Genomic DNA, 12,283 nt, shown 5'->3' with positions numbered 1-12,283 from the left:
AAGTGTCGGGCCACCCAGTCCTACCAGCAAAATACCGCATCAATTGAAGTTTTTAGCTTTCAAAACTTGCCCAAATTGTATCGGTAGGTCCTGGAATTCGTCCACAGAAAGGCCAGAGAGACAACTTCACTCGTGAACCACCACGTTTGCAGAGCATTTTAGGCGTTCCAGCCTGCATGAAACCCCTTTCTCACCTCTGTCTCGAGAAGACCAGACATGCACGGTTCTCACGTTAAGTTTATGCCTGTAGAATCAATTGAAGTGTCGATTGCTGGTAAAAACCAGCATGTTAATTTTTTTGCTAGGCTAGGCTAGGTATCGGAGAACCAGAATATGTGCGCATGCGCTGACGGAATGTTTGAACAAGAGAGAAAAACGCAGTACCTCCAGACACCGGCGCTGGAGCGTCGTACCAAACGAGTCATCCCGGGATTTCGGCCCGTGCGATCGCTTTTGGACGCAGTTGGCCCTTCGCTGCTTTCTGCTACCGACCTTGCCTCCCGGTACGGCATTGAGGGAGGGATATGTCGGCCCCTAAACCATATGAGACAAATCCCACGCCTACTCACAGCTCCAAACCGCCCTTGTCAATTTAACGAAGGAATTCGACGGCTTAAATATATAAGAGAAAAGTCATTTTATCTGACATGTGGTAAGCACTGAAGGTCGCAGATTACAAAGTGTGCGCACGCGCCCTACTAAACATGCATAAACTTTATTTCATCTCGAATTTCAGAATAACTACAGGAGCTAATGTCTTCGAGACATTACCTTTGCAGCTAAAATACATAGCATATACAGATACATACTAAATACATAATATTTAAAGATATATTCATTAAAAAGAAAAGCCGCTGTACAAAATGCGGCCCTGGATTCTTTTTTAAAACCAGTAAACTCATAGGTACGGATAAAATCGGCTAGCGCATTCTGCAACTTAGCTGATACCTAAGAAAAAAGAACTTATACCATACACGGTTGTTCTAAGTTTATTGAGGGACAGAAAGTAATTTCCGCGAAGATCATGCATAAGAAGAGGACGGGAGAGAAAACGTATTTTTCAAATCAACAGAAGAACCCTTTTATTTTTCCAAAAAAAAAAAACAACGTACTTTTATAAAGTAATATGAGGAAATTTTGAATGCGCTTATTGCATGGAGATGTCGAGTTTGACTTTAGTAGTAAAAGGACAGGTGATCTGCAAATATAAATCTGGTTATTCTCTTATTTACATTATACCGGTTTTTTTTTCGACACGAGGATTACAGCGAAATGAAAGCACAACTTCCTCGCGAATTTTCTATGATAAAAACTTGTTCAGAATCCAAACTCTACGTTAACAGCACACACCAGGCCTACTCCTGAGAATCTGGTTAGAAATAGCTTTTCCTCTGGCCGCGCTTCAGCCATTCGATGAAGGCCAGTCTCGTGCTTCTTAAGTTGCCTCGCTCATGCCCAAAAAGAATTCTGGGTAATTCTGCCATTCCATAACAAGGGAAGACTCCCGATTCTCATGTCATAGTTTTTTTCATAAGTGTCGGGCCACCCAGTCCTACCAGCAAAATACCGCATCAATTGAAGTTTTTAGCTTTCAAAACTTGCCCAAATTGTATCGGTAGGTCCTGGAATTCGTCCACAGAAAGGCCAGAGAGACAACTTCACTCGTGAACCACCACGTTTGCAGAGCATTTTAGGCGTTCCAGCCTGCATGAAACCCCTTTCTCACCTCTGTCTCGAGAAGACCAGACATGCACGGTTCTCACGTTAAGTTTATGCCTGTAGAATCAATTGAAGTGTCGATTGCTGGTAAAAACCAGCATGTTAATTTTTTTGCTAGGCTAGGCTAGGTATCGGAGAACCAGAATATGTGCGCATGCGCTGACGGAATGTTTGAACAAGAGAGAAAAACGCAGTACCTCCAGACACCGGCGCTGGAGCGTCGTACCAAACGAGTCATCCCGGGATTTCGGCCCGTGCGATCGCTTTTGGACGCAGTTGGCCCTTCGCTGCTTTCTGCTACCGACCTTGCCTCCCGGTACGGCATTGAGGGAGGGATATGTCGGCCCCTAAACCATATGAGACAAATCCCACGCCTACTCACAGCTCCAAACCGCCCTTGTCAATTTAACGAAGGAATTCGACGGCTTAAATATATAAGAGAAAAGTCATTTTATCTGACATGTGGTAAGCACTGAAGGTCGCAGATTACAAAGTGTGCGCACGCGCCCTACTAAACATGCATAAACTTTATTTCATCTCGAATTTCAGAATAACTACAGGAGCTAATGTCTTCGAGACATTACCTTTGCAGCTAAAATACATAGCATATACAGATACATACTAAATACATAATATTTAAAGATATATTCATTAAAAAGAAAAGCCGCTGTACAAAATGCGGCCCTGGATTCTTTTTTAAAACCAGTAAACTCATAGGTACGGATAAAATCGGCTAGCGCATTCTGCAACTTAGCTGATACCTAAGAAAAAAGAACTTATACCATACACGGTTGTTCTAAGTTTATTGAGGGACAGAAAGTAATTTCCGCGAAGATCATGCATAAGAAGAGGACGGGAGAGAAAACGTATTTTTCAAATCAACAGAAGAACCCTTTTATTTTTCCAAAAAAAAAAAACAACAACGTACTTTTATAAAGTAATATGAGGAAATTTTGAATGCGCTTATTGCATGGAGATGTCGAGTTTGACTTTAGTAGTAAAAGGACAGGTGATCTGCAAATATAAATCTGGTTATTCTCTTATTTACATTATACCGGTTTTTTTTTCGACACGAGGATTACAGCGAAATGAAAGCACAACTTCCTCGCGAATTTTCTATGATAAAAACTTGTTCAGAATCCAAACTCTACGTTAACAGCACACACCAGGCCTACTCCTGAGAATCTGGTTAGAAATAGCTTTTCCTCTGGCCGCGCTTCAGCCATTCGATGAAGGCCAGTCTCGTGCTTCTTAAGTTGCCTCGCTCATGCCCAAAAAGAATTCTGGGTAATTCTGCCATTCCATAACAAGGGAAGACTCCCGATTCTCATGTCATAGTTTTTTTCATAAGTGTCGGGCCACCCAGTCCTACCAGCAAAATACCGCATCAATTGAAGTTTTTAGCTTTCAAAACTTGCCCAAATTGTATCGGTAGGTCCTGGAATTCGTCCACAGAAAGGCCAGAGAGACAACTTCACTCGTGAACCACCACGTTTGCAGAGCATTTTAGGCGTTCCAGCCTGCATGAAACCCCTTTCTCACCTCTGTCTCGAGAAGACCAGACATGCACGGTTCTCACGTTAAGTTTATGCCTGTAGAATCAATTGAAGTGTCGATTGCTGGTAAAAACCAGCATGTTAATTTTTTTGCTAGGCTAGGCTAGGTATCGGAGAACCAGAATATGTGCGCATGCGCTGACGGAATGTTTGAACAAGAGAGAAAAACGCAGTACCTCCAGACACCGGCGCTGGAGCGTCGTACCAAACGAGTCATCCCGGGATTTCGGCCCGTGCGATCGCTTTTGGACGCAGTTGGCCCTTCGCTGCTTTCTGCTACCGACCTTGCCTCCCGGTACGGCATTGAGGGAGGGATATGTCGGCCCCTAAACCATATGAGACAAATCCCACGCCTACTCACAGCTCCAAACCGCCCTTGTCAATTTAACGAAGGAATTCGACGGCTTAAATATATAAGAGAAAAGTCATTTTATCTGACATGTGGTAAGCACTGAAGGTCGCAGATTACAAAGTGTGCGCACGCGCCCTACTAAACATGCATAAACTTTATTTCATCTCGAATTTCAGAATAACTACAGGAGCTAATGTCTTCGAGACATTACCTTTGCAGCTAAAATACATAGCATATACAGATACATACTAAATACATAATATTTAAAGATATATTCATTAAAAAGAAAAGCCGCTGTACAAAATGCGGCCCTGGATTCTTTTTTAAAACCAGTAAACTCATAGGTACGGATAAAATCGGCTAGCGCATTCTGCAACTTAGCTGATACCTAAGAAAAAAGAACTTATACCATACACGGTTGTTCTAAGTTTATTGAGGGACAGAAAGTAATTTCCGCGAAGATCATGCATAAGAAGAGGACGGGAGAGAAAACGTATTTTTCAAATCAACAGAAGAACCCTTTTATTTTTCCAAAAAAAAAAAACAACAACGTACTTTTATAAAGTAATATGAGGAAATTTTGAATGCGCTTATTGCATGGAGATGTCGAGTTTGACTTTAGTAGTAAAAGGACAGGTGATCTGCAAATATAAATCTGGTTATTCTCTTATTTACATTATACCGGTTTTTTTTTCGACACGAGGATTACAGCGAAATGAAAGCACAACTTCCTCGCGAATTTTCTATGATAAAAACTTGTTCAGAATCCAAACTCTACGTTAACAGCACACACCAGGCCTACTCCTGAGAATCTGGTTAGAAATAGCTTTTCCTCTGGCCGCGCTTCAGCCATTCGATGAAGGCCAGTCTCGTGCTTCTTAAGTTGCCTCGCTCATGCCCAAAAAGAATTCTGGGTAATTCTGCCATTCCATAACAAGGGAAGACTCCCGATTCTCATGTCATAGTTTTTTTCATAAGTGTCGGGCCACCCAGTCCTACCAGCAAAATACCGCATCAATTGAAGTTTTTAGCTTTCAAAACTTGCCCAAATTGTATCGGTAGGTCCTGGAATTCGTCCACAGAAAGGCCAGAGAGACAACTTCACTCGTGAACCACCACGTTTGCAGAGCATTTTAGGCGTTCCAGCCTGCATGAAACCCCTTTCTCACCTCTGTCTCGAGAAGACCAGACATGCACGGTTCTCACGTTAAGTTTATGCCTGTAGAATCAATTGAAGTGTCGATTGCTGGTAAAAACCAGCATGTTAATTTTTTTGCTAGGCTAGGCTAGGTATCGGAGAACCAGAATATGTGCGCATGCGCTGACGGAATGTTTGAACAAGAGAGAAAAACGCAGTACCTCCAGACACCGGCGCTGGAGCGTCGTACCAAACGAGTCATCCCGGGATTTCGGCCCGTGCGATCGCTTTTGGACGCAGTTGGCCCTTCGCTGCTTTCTGCTACCGACCTTGCCTCCCGGTACGGCATTGAGGGAGGGATATGTCGGCCCCTAAACCATATGAGACAAATCCCACGCCTACTCACAGCTCCAAACCGCCCTTGTCAATTTAACGAAGGAATTCGACGGCTTAAATATATAAGAGAAAAGTCATTTTATCTGACATGTGGTAAGCACTGAAGGTCGCAGATTACAAAGTGTGCGCACGCGCCCTACTAAACATGCATAAACTTTATTTCATCTCGAATTTCAGAATAACTACAGGAGCTAATGTCTTCGAGACATTACCTTTGCAGCTAAAATACATAGCATATACAGATACATACTAAATACATAATATTTAAAGATATATTCATTAAAAAGAAAAGCCGCTGTACAAAATGCGGCCCTGGATTCTTTTTTAAAACCAGTAAACTCATAGGTACGGATAAAATCGGCTAGCGCATTCTGCAACTTAGCTGATACCTAAGAAAAAAGAACTTATACCATACACGGTTGTTCTAAGTTTATTGAGGGACAGAAAGTAATTTCCGCGAAGATCATGCATAAGAAGAGGACGGGAGAGAAAACGTATTTTTCAAATCAACAGAAGAACCCTTTTATTTTTCCAAAAAAAAAAAACAACAACGTACTTTTATAAAGTAATATGAGGAAATTTTGAATGCGCTTATTGCATGGAGATGTCGAGTTTGACTTTAGTAGTAAAAGGACAGGTGATCTGCAAATATAAATCTGGTTATTCTCTTATTTACATTATACCGGTTTTTTTTTCGACACGAGGATTACAGCGAAATGAAAGCACAACTTCCTCGCGAATTTTCTATGATAAAAACTTGTTCAGAATCCAAACTCTACGTTAACAGCACACACCAGGCCTACTCCTGAGAATCTGGTTAGAAATAGCTTTTCCTCTGGCCGCGCTTCAGCCATTCGATGAAGGCCAGTCTCGTGCTTCTTAAGTTGCCTCGCTCATGCCCAAAAAGAATTCTGGGTAATTCTGCCATTCCATAACAAGGGAAGACTCCCGATTCTCATGTCATAGTTTTTTTCATAAGTGTCGGGCCACCCAGTCCTACCAGCAAAATACCGCATCAATTGAAGTTTTTAGCTTTCAAAACTTGCCCAAATTGTATCGGTAGGTCCTGGAATTCGTCCACAGAAAGGCCAGAGAGACAACTTCACTCGTGAACCACCACGTTTGCAGAGCATTTTAGGCGTTCCAGCCTGCATGAAACCCCTTTCTCACCTCTGTCTCGAGAAGACCAGACATGCACGGTTCTCACGTTAAGTTTATGCCTGTAGAATCAATTGAAGTGTCGATTGCTGGTAAAAACCAGCATGTTAATTTTTTTGCTAGGCTAGGCTAGGTATCGGAGAACCAGAATATGTGCGCATGCGCTGACGGAATGTTTGAACAAGAGAGAAAAACGCAGTACCTCCAGACACCGGCGCTGGAGCGTCGTACCAAACGAGTCATCCCGGGATTTCGGCCCGTGCGATCGCTTTTGGACGCAGTTGGCCCTTCGCTGCTTTCTGCTACCGACCTTGCCTCCCGGTACGGCATTGAGGGAGGGATATGTCGGCCCCTAAACCATATGAGACAAATCCCACGCCTACTCACAGCTCCAAACCGCCCTTGTCAATTTAACGAAGGAATTCGACGGCTTAAATATATAAGAGAAAAGTCATTTTATCTGACATGTGGTAAGCACTGAAGGTCGCAGATTACAAAGTGTGCGCACGCGCCCTACTAAACATGCATAAACTTTATTTCATCTCGAATTTCAGAATAACTACAGGAGCTAATGTCTTCGAGACATTACCTTTGCAGCTAAAATACATAGCATATACAGATACATACTAAATACATAATATTTAAAGATATATTCATTAAAAAGAAAAGCCGCTGTACAAAATGCGGCCCTGGATTCTTTTTTAAAACCAGTAAACTCATAGGTACGGATAAAATCGGCTAGCGCATTCTGCAACTTAGCTGATACCTAAGAAAAAAGAACTTATACCATACACGGTTGTTCTAAGTTTATTGAGGGACAGAAAGTAATTTCCGCGAAGATCATGCATAAGAAGAGGACGGGAGAGAAAACGTATTTTTCAAATCAACAGAAGAACCCTTTTATTTTTCCAAAAAAAAAAAACAACAACGTACTTTTATAAAGTAATATGAGGAAATTTTGAATGCGCTTATTGCATGGAGATGTCGAGTTTGACTTTAGTAGTAAAAGGACAGGTGATCTGCAAATATAAATCTGGTTATTCTCTTATTTACATTATACCGGTTTTTTTTTCGACACGAGGATTACAGCGAAATGAAAGCACAACTTCCTCGCGAATTTTCTATGATAAAAACTTGTTCAGAATCCAAACTCTACGTTAACAGCACACACCAGGCCTACTCCTGAGAATCTGGTTAGAAATAGCTTTTCCTCTGGCCGCGCTTCAGCCATTCGATGAAGGCCAGTCTCGTGCTTCTTAAGTTGCCTCGCTCATGCCCAAAAAGAATTCTGGGTAATTCTGCCATTCCATAACAAGGGAAGACTCCCGATTCTCATGTCATAGTTTTTTTCATAAGTGTCGGGCCACCCAGTCCTACCAGCAAAATACCGCATCAATTGAAGTTTTTAGCTTTCAAAACTTGCCCAAATTGTATCGGTAGGTCCTGGAATTCGTCCACAGAAAGGCCAGAGAGACAACTTCACTCGTGAACCACCACGTTTGCAGAGCATTTTAGGCGTTCCAGCCTGCATGAAACCCCTTTCTCACCTCTGTCTCGAGAAGACCAGACATGCACGGTTCTCACGTTAAGTTTATGCCTGTAGAATCAATTGAAGTGTCGATTGCTGGTAAAAACCAGCATGTTAATTTTTTTGCTAGGCTAGGCTAGGTATCGGAGAACCAGAATATGTGCGCATGCGCTGACGGAATGTTTGAACAAGAGAGAAAAACGCAGTACCTCCAGACACCGGCGCTGGAGCGTCGTACCAAACGAGTCATCCCGGGATTTCGGCCCGTGCGATCGCTTTTGGACGCAGTTGGCCCTTCGCTGCTTTCTGCTACCGACCTTGCCTCCCGGTACGGCATTGAGGGAGGGATATGTCGGCCCCTAAACCATATGAGACAAATCCCACGCCTACTCACAGCTCCAAACCGCCCTTGTCAATTTAACGAAGGAATTCGACGGCTTAAATATATAAGAGAAAAGTCATTTTATCTGACATGTGGTAAGCACTGAAGGTCGCAGATTACAAAGTGTGCGCACGCGCCCTACTAAACATGCATAAACTTTATTTCATCTCGAATTTCAGAATAACTACAGGAGCTAATGTCTTCGAGACATTACCTTTGCAGCTAAAATACATAGCATATACAGATACATACTAAATACATAATATTTAAAGATATATTCATTAAAAAGAAAAGCCGCTGTACAAAATGCGGCCCTGGATTCTTTTTTAAAACCAGTAAACTCATAGGTACGGATAAAATCGGCTAGCGCATTCTGCAACTTAGCTGATACCTAAGAAAAAAGAACTTATACCATACACGGTTGTTCTAAGTTTATTGAGGGACAGAAAGTAATTTCCGCGAAGATCATGCATAAGAAGAGGACGGGAGAGAAAACGTATTTTTCAAATCAACAGAAGAACCCTTTTATTTTTCCAAAAAAAAAAACAACAACGTACTTTTATAAAGTAATATGAGGAAATTTTGAATGCGCTTATTGCATGGAGATGTCGAGTTTGACTTTAGTAGTAAAAGGACAGGTGATCTGCAAATATAAATCTGGTTATTCTCTTATTTACATTATACCGGTTTTTTTTTCGACACGAGGATTACAGCGAAATGAAAGCACAACTTCCTCGCGAATTTTCTATGATAAAAACTTGTTCAGAATCCAAACTCTACGTTAACAGCACACACCAGGCCTACTCCTGAGAATCTGGTTAGAAATAGCTTTTCCTCTGGCCGCGCTTCAGCCATTCGATGAAGGCCAGTCTCGTGCTTCTTAAGTTGCCTCGCTCATGCCCAAAAAGAATTCTGGGTAATTCTGCCATTCCATAACAAGGGAAAACTCCCGATTCTCATGTCATAGTTTTTTTCATAAGTGTCGGGCCACCCAGTCCTACCAGCAAAATACCGCATCAATTGAAGTTTTTAGCTTTCAAAACTTGCCCAAATTGTATCGGTAGGTCCTGGAATTCGTCCACAGAAAGGCCAGAGAGACAACTTCACTCGTGAACCACCACGTTTGCAGAGCATTTTAGGCGTTCCAGCCGCATGAAACCATCTCTCACCTCTGTTTTCTTTCAAAGGGTTGCTTTTACCCACAATTTGGCTTAATGATGCCAGCCTGGGGGCTTCTATGGACGAAAATGGCCCAGAAAACCACTTACAATGTGATAAACGTAAGGTAACCTTGTTACTCTCCGAATACGAAGTTGACATTTGTCACGTGACGTTCGAACCTGAGCCCACATTGACCGAAAACCGCAGAGTTTTTAATGAGATCTTACACGGGCTCTTACGCCAGGCTTTTTTTACCTCGAAGCCAAGTTCTGCAGACCGGTTATCGCCAAAAAAGTAGAAAAAATAAAAACAAATAAGCACTTAGCACGTTAAGGGTTAACAAGTAAATGATACAAAGAGTAGGGAGTAATAAACTCGAGTGGCATGGGATCGAGTTTGTCAGAAATTGGATATGCTTACGGCGTGATGTTAGAGGAAAAACCTTAAATAAGAATGACCACAAACAGGTTTTCTGAGCCCGCGAGTCTGAGCACTATTGTTTTAACGAAAACCGATGGTCAGCAACCTTGGTTTTGGTCATTGCTGTCTAAGGTCTTTCGATGTAGGGGGCCTTGAATGCTTTAGTTTGGGATTGATTACGGGCAAGAGTCTGGCTGCAATATTTTGTCATTCTAGGTCGGTAGATTGCTGCTCCTTCATGTTTTTCGTTAGTTTTCGTTTTGCAAAGCTATTTTCAATTTTTTTTTATGTTAAGTGCCCTTTCCTTGAGATCATTATGCAATACAGTACTCAACGTCATCTACCAACACTACGCATTAATACTACTTACTTTATGCAGTCTAACGTCGATATCCGTCAATACACATCACCACCCATTATTCCAGGGGCGTCCAACGAGAATATAGTTCAAACCACTTAAAATATAGCATTGTGAAACGTATTTTGGTATTTAAACGGTAGATATAGGCATATTTTTATCCCCTAAAATTTTTGGTTTGTTCGGATTTCCTAGCTGAAAATCTAGTGATCTGAAAATTATAGGGATCAAAACTTACCTTTTCGAAAATTTCGGCCAGAAAAAAGGCTCCCGAAAATTCTAGGTGATCTTTTAAGGGTACAATCGGTTAAAAAAGGGCAATTATACCATTTTTTAGATGTTCGAGAATCCTAGAACAGGCAGGCAAGCAAGAAATTTTACAACAAATGTTCCGAAAACTCTAGATCTCAAATCGTCTTCCGAAGCGATATTTTCCGAAAATTGACGTTGGGTGTCCCTGTTATTCAACGTTACTAGTCGTTACTACATCATGATTACAGGTTACTGCACATCGCTTGCCGTTATTCCACATTAATACCCGTTACTACTCGTCAATAGACGTTACCATACATCACTAGCAGTTACTATTCCTCACTAGACATTACTTCACATCTGACTACCCGTTATCACACGTTACTAGCAATTGCTACTCGTCACTAGACGTTACCGCGCATCACTAGCCGTTATGGGGCGTTATCACACGTTAGTAGCAGTTACTACTCGTCACTAGGCGTTACTGCACATTACTACTCGTTGTTACACGTTACTGGCAGTCAGTACTCGTTACCAGACGTTACTGCGCATCACCAGCCGTTATTTCACGTTACAAGAAGTTACTACTCGTCACTAGACGTTACCGCACAACATTAGCCGTTATTACACGTTACTAGCCGTTACTTCTCGTCACTAGACGTTACTGCGCATCACTACTTGTTGTTACAAATTACTGGCAGTCACTACTCGTTGCCAGACGTTACTGCGCATCCCCGGGGGGGGGGGGGGGGGGAGAGACACTACTCCTCAATAGACGTGAGTAGACATCACTACCCATTATTACACATTACTAGCAGTTACTACTCGTCACTAGGCGTTACTGTACATCATCACCAGCCGTTATTAGATGTTACTAGCAGTACTACTCATCAATAGACGTTACTGCACAACACTAGCCGTTGTTACACATTTCTGGCAGTTACTACTCGTCATTAGTATCACCCAACTAGTGGACTAATGCAAATCCTGCATTTTGATTGGCTACGCTACTAGCGGACTATTATTAATAGTCCTCGAGTAGCGAAAAGCGTGACGCTTTCTTTCGTTTTATTCCCAAATAAATATTTCTTTAACTTGCATTTGCTAACTTTATTATTTCCTTTTCTGTCCGACTAGTTGGCTGATACTAATTAACAATAAGACCCTTCGCCCTCAAGGGCTACGGGTGAATAGCTTATGAGGCGATTGACCCGTAGTCGCAAGGGCTACGGGTCTAATTGTTAACTAGACGTTACTACACATCACCAGCTGTTATTACACGTTACTAGCAACAAAACCAGTTTGATGGAATTTCTTGCCCATGAATGGGGAACCGAACGATTTACTGACAGGTTCAAACAGGGCCGGATTCATTATGTTACCCATGCGCCAGGTAGGATTTCCTCATGCACTGCGAGTGTGGATGAGCTCTGCAGTAAGGTGATACCAGAATGTTTCTCCATGCCTTGCATGCATCGGAGGAAGGTCAAAGTGAAGGACTGCTGATCAAGTCATCTGACACAGATGTGGAGGTAATAGCGTGTCATCTACAAGAAAATAATGCCGCCGAAATAGGCCATTTCCGAGATCATGTCTGCCTCCTCTTCAAGGCGAGTCTAAGTGCGAAGTTTTTGTGATGTTATTTAGTTCTACTTTACATATGAATGAAAGAAAAGCTTCGCACTTAGACTCGTTTTGAAGAGGAGACAGACATGAACTCGGAAATGGCCTATTACCCTGAGTGGTACAAGACGAAGAGCACGCATCATTCCAGTCGCGCGTGTCTGTGATCAACTCAAAAAAAGATCAACGCAAAAAAAAAATCAATGATAAGGCTTCGAGAAATCACCCTAGCCCTAGTCT

This window comes from Montipora foliosa, chromosome 12, assembly GCF_036669935.1.
Source record: "Montipora foliosa isolate CH-2021 chromosome 12, ASM3666993v2, whole genome shotgun sequence".
In the NCBI taxonomy this organism is placed as follows: Eukaryota; Metazoa; Cnidaria; class Anthozoa; order Scleractinia; family Acroporidae; genus Montipora; species Montipora foliosa.
Note: the sequence above shows the minus strand (reverse complement) of the source record.